This window comes from Notolepis coatsorum (genome assembly GCF_963971535.1).
Source record: "Notolepis coatsorum genome assembly, chromosome: 7".
Taxonomy (NCBI): Eukaryota; Metazoa; Chordata; class Actinopteri; order Aulopiformes; family Paralepididae; genus Notolepis; species Notolepis coatsorum.
This window is the reverse complement of record NC_140171.1, coordinates 17,093,614-17,109,475: the sequence shown is the minus strand read 5'-3', so window position 1 is coordinate 17,109,475 and position 15,862 is coordinate 17,093,614. Positions and strand designations below refer to the sequence as shown.

General features: G+C 44.0%; 1 pseudogene across 1 annotated transcript in view; it reads left to right on the top strand.

Annotated features, from left to right (window-relative positions):
• The first annotated feature begins 13,004 nt into the window (after window positions 1-13,004).
• LOC311232647 (dynamin-2-like) overlaps window positions 13,005-15,862 on the top strand; it is a 45,702-nt pseudogene continuing 42,844 nt past the window's right edge. The window contains exon 1 of the transcript XR_014621059.1: window positions 13,005-13,449. The product of XR_014621059.1 is annotated as a dynamin-2-like (transcript). The remainder of the gene's footprint in view (window positions 13,450-15,862) is intronic.

The window sequence follows — 15,862 nt, the reverse complement described above, 5'->3', positions numbered from 1 at the left end:
CAGGGAAACACAATCCTCCGGTAAGCCCTCAACATTATTAATCTTCCTTAATCTTTTCATTCCGCTAGCTCGCATGGTGCATAGCATCCAGTACGCTGGGACGAAAATAGAGGAAGGGTGTTTCATGACCAGAGTCATGATTATATGGGTGGTACCACCATAAGGGGCGGGGCCCCATACAGGTGGGGTGCATGTGTTTTTGTTCGTGGGAGATACATTAGGTATCACAGGAGATATAGAGTATCTCGTAAGGCTCAGAGCGGGACGCGATGCTATATACGAAATATAACTATACTTATATTCACCACGGTATAACACGCAAACGTATTGATGAAAACATTTATTCTTTTTCACATATTGAACGATAGATAGTTGATGTCAAATGGGCCATAGTATTGTATCCATAGCTATAATATAGAATATATATATATAGCCCTGCAAACACAGCCACTTATTCCTATCTTGGCGTGGTAGGAACAAACAATGCTCAAGTCAGTGGTGTCCAAAGAGTTAAAAAGTCAGTGATGTAGACACAAAATAGACATAAACAGACAAAATAGATATAAAATGAGCATAACATTTGGCATAATTATAGACATGCATAACAGTCATTCAAATCCATGAAAAAAAAAGATTGTAATAGATTTATTGTTATGGGAACAGAGGAACGGGACCCAAATAAGAGAGTGAAACAGTCCAACAGTTTAAACGCTAAAACAAGCGTATATTTATTCTTTACAAACAGAGACAAATTCAACAATACGAAAAAAAAGGTACAAGGCATACAAACAATGAACGGTGGAAATGTGGTGTCAACAGGTCGGGACCTGGGTTATGAGGTGTGTATTAAAACCCGAAGTATGTGTGATGTAGCAGACTATGTGTGTGTACTTAATATGTAAATAAAGTCTTACCGTGTTGAAAAAAAGATGTAGTGGCCACGCTGGGGCGAAACAATAACTGATTCCCAAGAGGGGAAAAAAAAACACGAGGGACTTGGCGAGGCAGGGGGGGGGAGAAAATAACGAGGGAATTAACAGGCGGATGAACGCGACGAGTATCCGAGACGGCGTCTTCCAAACTAGATGGAAGAGAGAAAAAAAAGAGACACAATATGAGTTGACCAGTAGAGGCCCCCCTGGTGTCCTGGGTTGTTGACTATCTGACGGGCAGACCACAGTACGTGCGCCTACGGAGCTGTGTGTCAGACAGACTGGTCAAACACCGGGGCCCCGCAGGGGACAGTCCTCTCTCCCTTCCTCTTCACCGTCTACACCAACGACTTCCACTATCGGTCAGAGTCCTGCCACCTTCAGAAGTTTTCTGATGACTCTGCGATAGTGGGATGTATAAAGGACGGTGACGAGAGGGAATACCGGGAACTGGTAGTGGACTTCGTCACATGGTGCGATAAAAACCACCTGCAGCTAAATGTGGCAAAGACCAGGGAACTGGTGGTGGAGCTGGGGAGGAGGAGGAGTGCACCTGTGACCCCCGTTTCCATCAGGGGAGTCGATGTGGACATGGTTGAGGAGTACAAATACCTCGTGGTGCACATTGACAACAAACTGAACGGGTCAAAACACGCAGAGTACAAGAAGGGCCAGAGCCGACTCTACTTCCTCAGAAGGCTGAGATCCTTCAATGTCTGTACAAGGATGTTGAGGATGTTCTATGAGTCGGTGGTGGCTGGCGCCTTCTTGTACGCTGTGACCTGCTGGGGCAGCGGACTGAGAGCAGGGGACACAAACAGGCTGGATAAGCTGGTCAGGAAGGCCAGTAGCGTGGTTGGGGTGGAGCTGGACTCCCTAGCGAGGGTGGCGGAGAGGAGGAGCCTTGCTAAGCTCCAGGCCATCAGGGAAAACCCCTCCCACCCACTATACACAGACTTGGCTGACAGGAGGAGCATGTTCAGTGCTCACACTACCTAAATGCAGCACTGAACGGCACAGGAAGTCCTTCATTCCAACAGCCATCAGACTATACAATGCATCACTGTGCCTCACTGCATCACTGAGCACAGAGGGACAGTTACCATCTTCCTGGACTCTTACTTTTGAAACAGCACTGTGCACTTTGTTATTCTTATTCGTAACCTGTTCTGTCTAAATGTTTAATGTTGAGCGATTTGCAGTGTCAAATTTCCCTCAGGATAATAAAAGTATTTCTATTCTATTCTATACTGTATTGTACCCATTCTGCAATCTGTTAAATAAAGTGTTCATTCATTCATCAGAGACTCTCCCTCACTCTCCACCTTTTAAATCCCGACTCAAAACCTACCTGTTCTCCCAAGCATTCAACCTTCCCTACCCATAACCACCCTCCTTCAACCAACCTAGAGTACCACCTCCCTTTCCCCTTCCATACCTTTTATCAGTCTCCTGCCCCCCCCCCCCCTCCCTTACTTACTTCCCTGATTGTCTCCCCTACTAGTCTATTTTCCAACACAATGAAACGACTTGATCAATTTCAACAATGTTGGAGTGGTTTAGGGGGTTATTCGGGATGCTGAATCCATTTATGATACTCAAGAGTTTTCGGAATTGCAATATTTACTGGAATTTACCAAATTTCAACTCATTTTGGTGCAATTTTGGTAAATTTTCAGTCAATTCAAACGTTTTAGAGGACACTGAAATGATTACATTTGGACAGCACAGACATTATGTATTCACAATATCTCTACTGACCCCAAATAGTTCCTATGGTAATGTCATATTGTCATAGTACGGTAGATAGGCAGGTGTATAAAGATCTGCGTTGTCAAGACAAATACTCAGATGTGAAGGGCATCTGCTCCTTTATTTACTACCTGTAACATCACAGCAAATTGGAAAAACACTAAAACTGGTCAAACTGTGTTCCTTAATACAATAACATAGCTTAATAAAACAGAAATAACAAAAGAAAGGTAATTACATTACTCAAGCATATAGGCCACAACATAACAATATGCGCTTCCTCCTACTGCATAGTAGTAGATAATTACTTGTTTTGGATTGTAAGTCTTCCTGAAACTTCTCACTCTGAAAGTGGCTACCGTGTTCAGAACTCTGAATCCACATCATCAAACTCCTCATCATCAAATTCCTCCCCACTGTCTTCATCTTCCTCTGAATTTACTTTAATGTCATCTTCTTTTTCCTGCGAGTGTGTCAGTGAGTTGCAACATGTGCTGTCATTGCCTTTGCAGAAGCAGTAGTTGGCATCAAGCTTTGTCAGACGAGGTCGTTTTAGTGACTCCACCACCAGGAGTGGCTCCTCCAGGGAACAGAATACCTGCAGGATATTGTTTAATGTGAATGTTAAAGGTGAGTGTTATTCCATACACATGGAATATGTATCTCGATACGATAGAGAGCACACATTGTGAAAACAAAGAACAATTTACCTCCTAATAGAGGCCTTGCACAGAGTGTTTAGAATGCCCATTTCTCCTTGTTAGGGACCAAGCAGTGAGACAATGAGGAAACAGGAGTTGTAGATGAAAACTGGGTTTTTATTTACCCACAATTGGTGCAAAACCATTGCAAACCAAGAATTTGATAACTAGGCCTATAGATGGGTTTCTCGTCCACGTCAGACTCAGCAAGGAGGCCAAAAGGAACGTAATAATCCTGGTCAGAACAATGGGGCAGACTATAGAGGATACTTTGTAGGATATGACCTCAAGAACATTTGAACCTGATTGGGGAGAGATTTCACACAGACACAACCAGGAATGAGGAAGATATGGATGGTGGTTTACCATTGTATCTTTGTTCCTGGATTGTAGCCAGCTCTTCATAACAACTCATCAACAATAGTCTGGCACCCTTCCACCCCCATGACAGCTACAGCATCACCATAAAAGTCACACAAGTATCTGCTTACTGCAGAGAGGTGCCCGGAGTTGGCTACATATATATCATGTAACTCTGACAAATGTTTTTGAAGGATGACTTTCCTGGTCTCTCAACAGTCCGGCATTGTTTCACTGGCTTCCATCTATCAGGGTGTTTGGTGTCTTTGGGTTCGCAAAAGATACCACAAAACAGACATAGTTTAGAAAACTCAAAGGCATGAGAACGAGACATACGTTTCCCTAGCTGAGCTGAGCTTGCGTTTGGTTGCATTTCTAGACTTAGGTATATGAGCTATAACATGATTTGTGACAAACTACAGAGGCTGACACTCACACCATGGGTAGCAATGATGTTCGATAAAGTCTCAGTTATAGCTGAATCGTCAAGCTCTTCACTCCTCTGAAGCAAAGCTGTAATGCCTTTTGGTCCAGATGTCTTGAAGTCATTGTCCTTGCCGTCACAGGGCTCGAATAGGCATTTCTTCCTTGACATGTCAATCTGAAATTAACAAAAGAAGAATGCACTATTTATATCGTCCATCTCTACATACTCTACATTACAGAGCAATATGGATACCTTGCCAGGATGTACATTTCAGACGGGCTGTTCACTATTCCAATGAAAACATGTATTTCCCATGTTATTGGTATCCTACATGAACTTGACTGGTATTTGCATTACCTTTTGGGTCTCTTTCTCTGCCTCAGTGCCTCAGATCTTCTATCACACAATTCTACATTAAGGAGAGCAAAAGTACCATATGAATACTTAGAATCAAACTTGATGCTTCTCTGTGTGACGAGGGATAGAGCCTGGTGATGCGAGGCTAGGTAATAACAGGTTATAATCACACATTCATATCATGACATACATTGCTAACATAGCTAACTAGCTATGCATTAACATTAGTTACCGTCAGATGGCTAACGTTAACCCTAAGAGCTGGCTTACTACAGCTTGTGATCATATTATATTCAGTGTTTGTTATTGGATAGCAATAAAACCACAGTTTGTGTATCTGTTTCTATTTTCTCAACTTACTTGCATTGAAACAACAATCCTTGAAAATCGGGGGTCTGTATTTTCTGCAGCTGCAGTTGCTCGTTGACACAGTAGGAATGAGATCATGGTGCTAATTAGCCACTACTCACTTGGAAGTTTTCCGTTAACGATTAGCACACTGAAGTCTCAGTCAAGGCTAGGAACTGGGGTTCTGAGGACATTTTATAAGGTAACAGTCACATACAAAAATCCAATAGAATAGTTTCTAGTTGTGGCAGCAAACTGCTCCGCTGCCACGTGGACTCATGGCAGAGCTCAACTGCAGCATGCAGTTACCCCAGTAACCAAGCATAAGCACCTAGAGTACCCCATTAGGCGCTCTACAAATTAAAGTTATTATTATTATTATCATTCTGTTTACAATTGAACATTCCATGAAAATTATCTATAAATTCTGCTTCTTCTGAAACATTTATAAACAGAAAATTCATAAAAAATGGCACCACAATTTGGTAAATTCCAGTAAATATTGCAATTTTGAAACTTTTTTCTTCTCTTAAGTATCATAAATGGATTCAGTATCCCGAATAACCCCCAAAACAACTCCAACATTGTTGAAATTGATCAAGTAGTTTCTAATGCTAATTATGCAAATAAAAAAAGCCAATCGTGGGACGGCAAGTTCTGCGCCTATTTCCGGGTCTAACAGCCTGCAAACTACCTAACGCCTAGTTTATCACTGGTTAAGCTTAGGCGACTCTTTCGAAGTTGGTTAAGGTTAGTTTGGAATCAGGGCTGGTGTTCTATCGCCCTGCTCTAAGACAAACTCTAACCTTAACCAACTTCCAGTGGCGGCCAGCCGATAGTGGGCGCTTGAGCGCCGCCCTCCCTGGTTAAAAGAGAGAAGAAGAAGAAAATATATATATATTTTTTAGAGCCCTAGAAATAAAATGTTTAAAATGAATAATATTAAATGCACAATATAACGTTAATATATCAAATATAAATAATAGTTTTTCATTCACAGGAAGTCACTAGTAACTACCTCTCAGGCAGGGGCGAGACATATCGCGCACAGCAGGGCGTGCACTGGTTTCATCGCTGTATCCTCGCAGCCAATCAAATAGGTCAACGCACGTAACGCACTGTGCGTTGAAATATGATGTAATATGATGGAAGTCGGGCGCGTTTTCAAGCGATCTATATCATCTAAGCAAGCAGCGTCTATACTTTCCGTAGCCGCATTTCTCGGAGACGCTCTCTGATTGGCCGACGACAGTTTCTACACTGGTTAGGCTTAGTTACTCTTCGAAGTTGGTTAAGGTTAGAGTTTGTCTTAGAGCATGACGGCAAGTTCTTTCGACGGTTAAGCTTAGGCACTCTTTCAAAGTTGGTTAAGGTTAGAGTTTGTCTTAGAGCAGGGCGATAGAACGCCAGGTAGTTTTCAGGCTGTTTGATGCGGAAATGGGCAAAGACACAGCTCATCACAGTACTTGTGTTGGTGTGCCTAACTTGGCTAACAAGAAGCTATTTGGCTAGCTGGATGCAGTCTGGACAGTGGATATACACTGGACCACACACACACACACACACACACACACACACACACACACACACACACACACACACACACACACACACACACACTGCTCCGTCATTCAACTCAATCTGGTGGTCTTCTCGGCAGCAGAGTACTGTGCCCCAGTCTGGAGCAGAAGCCCACACGTTAAAAAAGTTGATGCGGCTACTAACAACGCCCTCCGGATCATCACTGGATGCCTGAAGGCTACACCCGTCTTCCTGCTGCCAGTCCTTGCAGGAATCGCCCCAGCTGGCCTACGACGAGAGGCTGCCACTCTCGCCCTAGCAAGGAAGGCAGTGAAGCATGACTGGCACATCCTACACAACACCACAACAACAACAGCACCTATGAGCAGACTCAAGTCCCGCCACCCCTACAACAAGGTGGCACAAGAGATGCTCCGTTCCACCACTGAGGACCTATCCAGAAATGGATGGCTGGCGGCAGCCTGGAAGAGAGAGTGGGAGAGTGCTGGGCCAACCCGTATCCACCACCACATCTGGGATCCAGGAGATGGCGCCACAGGAGACGATCTTCCACGCCGGCAATGGGTTCTGCTGAACCGTTTAAGATCTGGGGTTGGTCGCTTTAAAGCATCATTAAAGAAGTGGGGCCTGGCAGACAGCGCTGCATGTGAGTGTGGAGACCCTGAGCAGACTGTTGACCACATCCTGACCATCTGCCCCCTATACAAACCACCCTCGGAAGCCAGCCTCTTTGATGTGGGACCAGAGTTAAGGGCATGGCTACAAGATACGGAGTTGGACCTCTGACGTTACACGAAAGAAGACGAAAGAAGAAGAAATAAGTGTTTCCCATTGTGTGGCTCCCGGAGCGTGCTGCCCCCTCCTCATTATTTGTACATGAAAAGCCTATTAACCCTTACGGGGACTTGTTCATGCAGATACATGTAACCTTCAGTAAAAGGAGAGGCGTATAAATGGGACCACTGCGTGTGAATTAATGTGCATTCTTGCTTAACCCCCTTTTTTTTTTAATTAATGTACATTATTGTTTAACCCCTTCTTATCCACGGCCTATGTGTAATTGGGGCAGGTGCTCTGTACAGGTCTCCACCAGTCAACAAAGAAAGGTACTGCTTTGGGGAGAAATTATATCATTTACCATTACTGCCACCGGGGGTGAGAGGGTGTGGGACGTATTAGGGGAAGTGTGGGTGTTTGGGGAATTACTACAGTCGCCCTGGAGGGCAAGAAGGACCAGCGTATAACCCCTAGGTTAGTAAATCCATAGGCCCCATCCGCTCCCTCTGCTAAATCCCAATTCTAGTACCCCTACACTACAGTCGGGGACTCAGCCGGACCCAGATCTGCTGTGCTCCCACTACCTGGTGACAGTTCATATATCCACTCTCATAAAGTGGGGATAATCCACCCTTCTACATTTGTTTATCTGCTCTCAGTTGTGCCTATTGTCAGCGACTTTGGGCAATTGAAAAATGCTATACAAATACAATGAATTATTATTATTAATTATATTTGCAAAGCAGTGTGAACCAAATGTAAGCTTACCTGTTGACTTGTACATGTCAAAATACTTCCCAAAGGTCAGTGAATACCACAACCACTACACCAGAGGAAGCTCAACAAATCATGTTAAACCCAGATTCGGATCAAACAAGGGACTAAACACGTTTCGCAATTATGCCACAACAATGTGGAACGCCCTACCCAAAGCTGTAAAGGAATGTGAATCCCTGCCCACATTCAAAACCGCTCTTAAAGAGCACCTACGGGAGGCTGCAATTCGAAACTGGCCACCGTAAATGCCCAAAACCCCCACCACCTCCTAATAGACAGTCTCCTCCCCACCGCATGTATATATTCCCTCCCCGCCGTATGTATATTTCTCTCCCACCCGCCCACCCCCTCCTAATGTACAGTCCCCTCCCCATCATATGTATATACTCTGTCAGGATCTAGGGGTAACAGTACTGTATATTTGAATACCGTTTATGTCACAAATGTATCAGTACTAAATACCTATATGTCCCTATGCCATAAATGTCATGTATATTGTGTATGTCATAAATGTCTATATGAATTGAAAATGGGGGACCCTGATGGAAACAAGACAAACGTCTTTTTCAGGTCTGCATCCCCTTAACAATTGTATGTATTGAGCCGTACTGTATTGTACCCATTCTGCAATCTGTTAAATAAAGTTTTCATTCATTCATTCATTAATACAAATAGCCTGAGACCTAAACTGGCTGAAATCAAACAGTTGTTTTTAAACGGTAAGGCTAACATATTGTGTTTCACAGAAACAAAATTAGACTCATCTGTACAGGATCCAGAGATTGAAATTGAAAACTACTCAATAGTCAGGAGGGATAGGAACCAGTATGGAGGTGGCGTCTGTGTGTATATACACATAATATACACAAGGATACCAAATACATCAACCGTACTGACCTTAACCATGATGAAATTGAAACTGTTTGGATTGAAATCTTATTAGACAGGGCGAAACCAGTACTAGTAGGCACAATCTATAGACCACCAGAACAGAGTGGCTTTTATGACACACTTGATGGGTGTTTAGCTGGGGTGGAGGGGGTAGAAAAAATTCTTATTGGGGACTGGAACACGGATATGCTGCGTAAAGCAGCACCCGTCTTCAAGGCCTTCAGTAGATTTTCTGATCTGCACGGTTTCAGCCAGCTAATCACCCAACCCACAATTGATTGATTGATTGATTGAAAAGTTTATTAACAGATTGCAGAATGGGTACAGTACAGTACAGCTCAATACATACAATTGTTAAGGGGATGCAGACCAGAGAAAGACTTTCGTCTTGTTTACATCAGGGTCCCCCATTTTCAATTCATCATAACATATATGACATACATGACATACAGATAGACAGTACTGCTACATCTATACATTTATGACATATCAGATTTGCAAATACAGTACTGTTTGTGATACAAAAGTGTCCAGAAAAGGAGTGTATATACATTTGGCATAGAAACTGTACATTGGAGGAGGTTGGTTGGGTGGGGTGGGGTTGGGTGGGTTGGGTGAGGGCTGTACATTGGAGGTGGGGGGGGGGGGGGTTGGGAAGGGGACACACACACATTTTACACTGTACATTGGAATATTGACAAAGCCTTACTTGGTCATTTACTGTACAACTAGGTTAGGACATCGCAAGGGTATGCGATTCGACACAAACCACCATTGACCTCATTTTGACCTCTGACAAGTCAATGATCTCCAATAAAGGGGTGATAGCATGCGGGTTAAGTGATCATTATATGATTTTCTGTACCCGCAAAAAGCTAAAACAGAAGGCCGGCTGTCACAAAACAGTCACATCTAGAGACCTCAAAACGTACTCTAGAGAGGCCTTTAACCTAGAACTGGGGAGCTTGGACTGGTCAGATGAACTCAGTGGTACACAGGTTGAAGAAACATGGCTTGGATTCAAAACCAAATTCACAGCAATACTCAACAACATGGCACCGATAAGAACCACCAGGGTTAAAAATCGCGCTGAGGCATGGATGCACACTGAAATACTGGCCGCTATGAAAACCAGAGACAAAAAATGCTCTGAACTTCATAAAAGTCAGACAAAGCTTTCCAAAAGCTCAAACAGTGAACTCCAAGCCCACGTGGTTGAACTAAAAATCCAAAGAAACAGACTAAGAAATGACGTAAACACCATGATCAGAACCGCAAAAAGAAATTTCATCAACGACAAAACTGAGGAAAACAAAAACAAACCCTGCGAACTTTGGAAATTACTCAATAATCAACTAGGCTGCAGTAAAAAACTTAAAACCAGATTCTCAAACATAAACATAAAGACGGACAACACGCTCATCACAGACAAGCTGGATGTAGCCAATTACTTAAACATCTTCTTCACAAACATAGCCACAACACTGGTAAACAAACTACCCTCCCACTCAGGGCATTATGGGGTAGAACACATAGTAGCATACTACAAAAACCTAGGGGTCCACAAAGATGACTTCAAACTTGAAATGGTAACAACCGATGAGGTACTCAAAAAATTGAGCGCCCTCCAACCTAACAAGGCCACTGGCCATGACAACATCCCCTCCAAATTCCTCAGAGACTCAGCAGCCGCCATCTCCCCAGTCATCACACACATAATAAACCTCTCTATAAAACAGGGGCACGTCCCCAAGGACTTCAAAATTGCGAGAGTGACCCCTCTGCACAAAAAGGGCAGCAAATTAGACCCAGGCAACTACCGCCCTGTTTCTATTCTTACCTCCATCTCGAAAGTCATGGAGAAAATAGTCTACGAACAGGTCGAAAAGTACCTGGCGGAAAAAAATCTAATCTACGAATTCCAATCTGGCTTCAGAACGTCCCACTCCACTGACACATGCCTCCTCTATTTGAACGACCACATCAAACAAGAGGTGGACGCGGGCAAATACTGCGGCATGGTCATGCTGGACCTACAAAAGGCCTTCGACACTGTCAATCACTCCATTCTAATGGACAAGCTAAAAGCAATTGGTTTTGATAGCTTATCAGTGAGCTGGATGCAATCCTACCTGGAGGGGAGAGAACAGATGGTAGAGGTAAACGGTACTCTATCCCCCCCCCCCTCACAGTGAGCTGTGGTGTTCCACAAGGAAGCATACTAGGACCGCTACTCTTCCTAATTTATGCAAATGACATGTCGTCAGCCTGTGACTGCAACTTGTTCCTGTTTGCGGACGACTCAGCCCTGCTGGTCTCTGACAAGAACAAATTGCAGGTTGAAAAAACCCTCAGCACGGAACTAGGCAAAATCTGCATATGGCTCGCTGATAACAAACTATCATTACACATGGGCAAAACAGAGTCCATTCTCTTCGGTTCAAATAACAAACTCAGCAAGACCGACGGATTCTCAGTTACAGTGGGTGACAATATTGTCACAAGGAAAGACGAAATTACCTACCTGGGTTCCATCCTAGAGGCAAATCTTTCCTGTGACAAAATGGCATCCAATGTAATAAAAAAAGTCAACCAACGAACTAGATTCTTGTACCGGATCTCCTCTCTGGTAAACAAGAATACCCTGAAGACTCTGGCAGGAGCACTCATTCAAGGGTACTATGGCTATGCGTGCACCTCATGGTACCAATAAGCACCTCAAAGGCGCTTAAAACAAAATTACAAACATCACAAAACAAACTGGTCAGACTACTACTTGACCTGAACCCCAGAACCCACCTCACCCCTGCCCACTTTGACAACCTAGGATGGCTTAGAGTAGACGACAGAGTACAGCAACTTGCAATGGGCCTGGTCTACAAGATACACTATACGACCGGGGTGCCCATGTACATGTCAAAATACTTCCCAAAGGTCAGTGAATACCACAACCACTACACCAGAGGAAGCTCAACAAATCATGTTAAACCCAGATTCGGCTCAAACAAGGGACTAAACACGTTTCGCAATTATGCCACAACAATGTGGAACGCCCTACCCAAAGCTGTAAAGGAATGTGAATCCCTGCCCACATTCAAAACCGCTCTTAAAGAGCACCTACGGGAGGCTGCAATTCGAAACTGGCCACCGTAAATGCCCAAAACCCCCACCACCTCCTAATAGACAGTCTCCTCCCCACCGCATGTATATATTCCCTCTCCGCCGTATGTATATTTCCCTCCCACCCACCCACCCCCTCCTAATGTACAGTCCCCTCCCCATCATATGTATATACTCTGTCAGGATCTAGGGGTAACAGTACTGTATATTTGAATACCGCTTATGTCACAAATGTATCAGTACTAAATACCTATATGTCCCTATGCCATAAATGTCATGTATGTTGTGTATGTCATAAATGAATGTCTATATGAATTGAAAATGGGGGACCCTGATGGAAACAAGACAAACGTCTTTCTCAGGTCTGCATCCCCTTAACAATTTTTTTTTTTTTTTAATTTTTTTTATTATTGCAAAACAAAACTTATTAAAAGTCAGTACTCAACACACAATGTATAATGAAACTTTCAGTAAAGGTGGTTAAAATATATGCAAGTACAGAAACAGGATAAAACAAAAATAGTCAATAACAATTGTATGTATTGAGCCGTACTGTATTGTACCCATTCTGCAATCTGTTAAATAAAGTTTTCATTCATTCATTCATTCATTCATTCATTCATTCATTCATTCATTCATTCATTCATGTACACTAAATGAGGCTCCTGCACATGGAAACCTGGTGAAAAGGTAACTTTCTAAGTAGCATTCTAGCTTTAAACTAAATTCCAGGGACCCATTTTTCCTGGGAGAGCAATTTGCTTGCCCAGCTGTGAAAACAACATTTATCTATTTATTTACTTATTATTATGTAGGCCTGTTTTGAAATAATTTCCCCTCCCAAAACGATATAGTGTCGCTTTAATTGGGCATACAAACAGCCAATCAGCATTTGTACGTTTTGGAAATGATTATCCAATGGTGAAATACATCTACATTTGATAGACATTGTGTTCGACCAATGAAAGAAGACACAGTGAACCAAAAGGCGGAGACACGTCTCCGGCGGAGAGAGGCTGGGTGTCGCCTGACCGGATGATGATGATCTAGAAGTTTTGTCTATAACGTTAATGTAGTTTCTGTATAGTAGTCACTCATAACCGTTCATCTTACACACGGCAAGTGGATTTACTGTGTGGCCACGACTCGTATTACCATTACATCCCTCAATCAAATAGATCCGGAGTGACTTTTGACAAGCTGCACCGTCTCCGTCTGGGAACTTTTGGTTCGATCAGGGTGATCCGTTCACTCTTTTTATTAACAACAACAACACCGATCAGGGTGATCGAGGTGCCGCTACTATGGGGAACCGGGGGATGGAAGACCTCATTCCCCTCATCAACAAACTCCAAGACGCGTTCAGCTCCATCGGCCAGAGCTGCAACTTGGACCTGCCGCAGATCGCGGTGGTCGGCGGGCAGAGCGCAGGGAAGAGCTCCGTCTTGGAGAATTTCGTCGGAAGGTAATGTTTTATTATTACTATTACTATTATGTTGTTAATGTACATGGGTCACTGGTAACGTATGCTAATGCTTTATTTCTGGACTGTGTGTGTTTTGTTGTTGTCAGTTGCTTCTTCTTTTCGTGCAAACTGCCGCGGCTCTTTGCGTAAAAGTCGCCAACTAAGCACTTGGTTACGCGCAGCGCGCCACTGGCCCCCGTCGTGGTTACGCGCAGCGGCGCAGCCAGTAACCGCGTTCACAGTATTATTTCCGTTCTGGAGCTGTGGTGGTATTCACGAACAGACAGTACGCACTTGACGCCAGATATCTTGAATGAATGCGTTTATTTAAACTTGAATGAACAGATTGCAGAATGGGTACAGTACAGTACGGCTCAATACACACAATTGTTAAGGGGATGCAGACCAGAGAAAGACTTTCGTCTTGTTTACATCAGGGTCACCCATTTTCAATTCATCATAACATATATGACACACACACGACATACAGATGGACAGTAGGCCTACTATACATACATTTATGACATACCAGATTTACAAATAAAGTACTGTTTGTGATACAAAAATAGTCTAAAAAAAGAGAGTATATACATTTGACGTAGAAACTACATTGGAGGAGGTTGGTTAGGTGGGGGGGGGGGGGGGGGGGACTGTACATTGGAGGTGGTTGGGTGGGTGGGGTGGGGGAAGATAAGGGTTGGCTTTCTCTCTAGAAGCCTGTCAATAATGTTATCTACGGGTAAAATATACTTGTATATAAAACCCACCTCTGACTGATTCGTTGCTACTCAGTTAGACCTTTTATACACCTCCAGTCAGCGTAGGCACCGCACCCCCATACCCCATAATCATCAATACACAGCTCGGGTCAGGCTTTTCCTTTGGGGAGCTTTAGTATGTAAGACTGTCCTTTGCACCCACGTCTTCACAGGCCTGTTACCAAGAAGGTTCTGTCAAACATTAACTAAGGTTCATTCTCCTTTTAAGATGACAGACGTGTGTTGTAAATACACCTTTATAGACTCCCATTACACAGGCCCTGTCAGGTCAATGTCCTATTTTCATGGTCAAGGGAGAGGTAGATTTTCTTTAGTCATTGCTTAAAGGAGCTGTAAGTGGTATTCTTTTGTTAAAATATGTGCTCTAGATATTCTGACAGCCATCATTCACTGATATAGAGTGTTTGGTCAGTAACATGGGTCTCCCAGTCCCTCCGCTCTGCAGTAAACAGAAATAAAATGTTCCGGTATCCCTTCCCACTTCATCCAATCAGGAGAGAGGACCCTATATATTTTCACTTATTTCAAGAAATCTTGCCAAGCCAGATTTAAAACTAATTCTCATTTCTTGTTTTTGTCAGTGTGGAGTTCCCTCTCCTAATTGGATAAAGTGGGAACAGGATACCAGAAAATGTATTTTGTGTTTACTGCAGAGCAGGAGGGACTGGGAGACCCATGTTACTGACCAGACACTCTATATCAGTGATGACTGTTGGAATCAGGGCTTGACGTTAACTTTTTGGCTCACTAGCCACTGTGGCTAGTGGTTTTCCAAAGTCACTAGCCACTCAGCATTTTCACTAGCCCTGGGCAGGTGTCAACGTCAAGCCCTGGTTGGAATGTATAGCCATTACTTTATTTAAATTTTTTTATTATCCTTTCCCCCCTCCTTTTTCCGATTTTTCTCCCATCACCACTGTTAGTCGTTATGCCAATTCCCAATCCCCTTCCTGGTCATTGTGCACCCCCCCCCTACTGTTGGTCCGGGAGGCCGGAGACTATCACATGCTTTCCTCCGACACATGTGCAGCCAGCCTGGCAGCGCGGACTCTCACTGGGAGAGTGTAACGTGTGGAAGGTCACACTACCTCTCTCCAGATCCTTCCCTTGCTGTGCAGGCGCCCCCCCGACCGAACTGTAGGAGTCGCTGTTTACAACGACCAGGACCCACCCTCGCCGACTTCCCACCCACTGACACTGCCAATTGTGTCAGCACGGACGGCCGACAAGCCGGAGGTACCGCTGGCAGTTGGATTCGATCCCACTGTCTCCGCGCGGTGGTAGGCAGACGCTTAGTCCACTGCGCTACCCGGTATAGTCATTACTTTAACATGTAGACCACAAAGGAGTTATGACCGGGTAACACAATGGTTTCCCTACTGCACCAGTGAGCCATGCGGTACCCGCACTGGCACAGCACAGCGTTCTTTTCCATTGTCTTTTGTCCTGGGCTCGGTACGGTTAGGGGACACCTAAATAGGGAACCGGTTCCTAATTGTCCGATTCCTGGAATCGCATGCCTCCGTGACTATCAATTCCTCTTATCGATGCCATGTTTTTCCGACAGTTGCGCATTTAAAAACAATAACGTTAGCGCCATGCATGCAGCCATAGCAGACTATTTGATTCCTTGA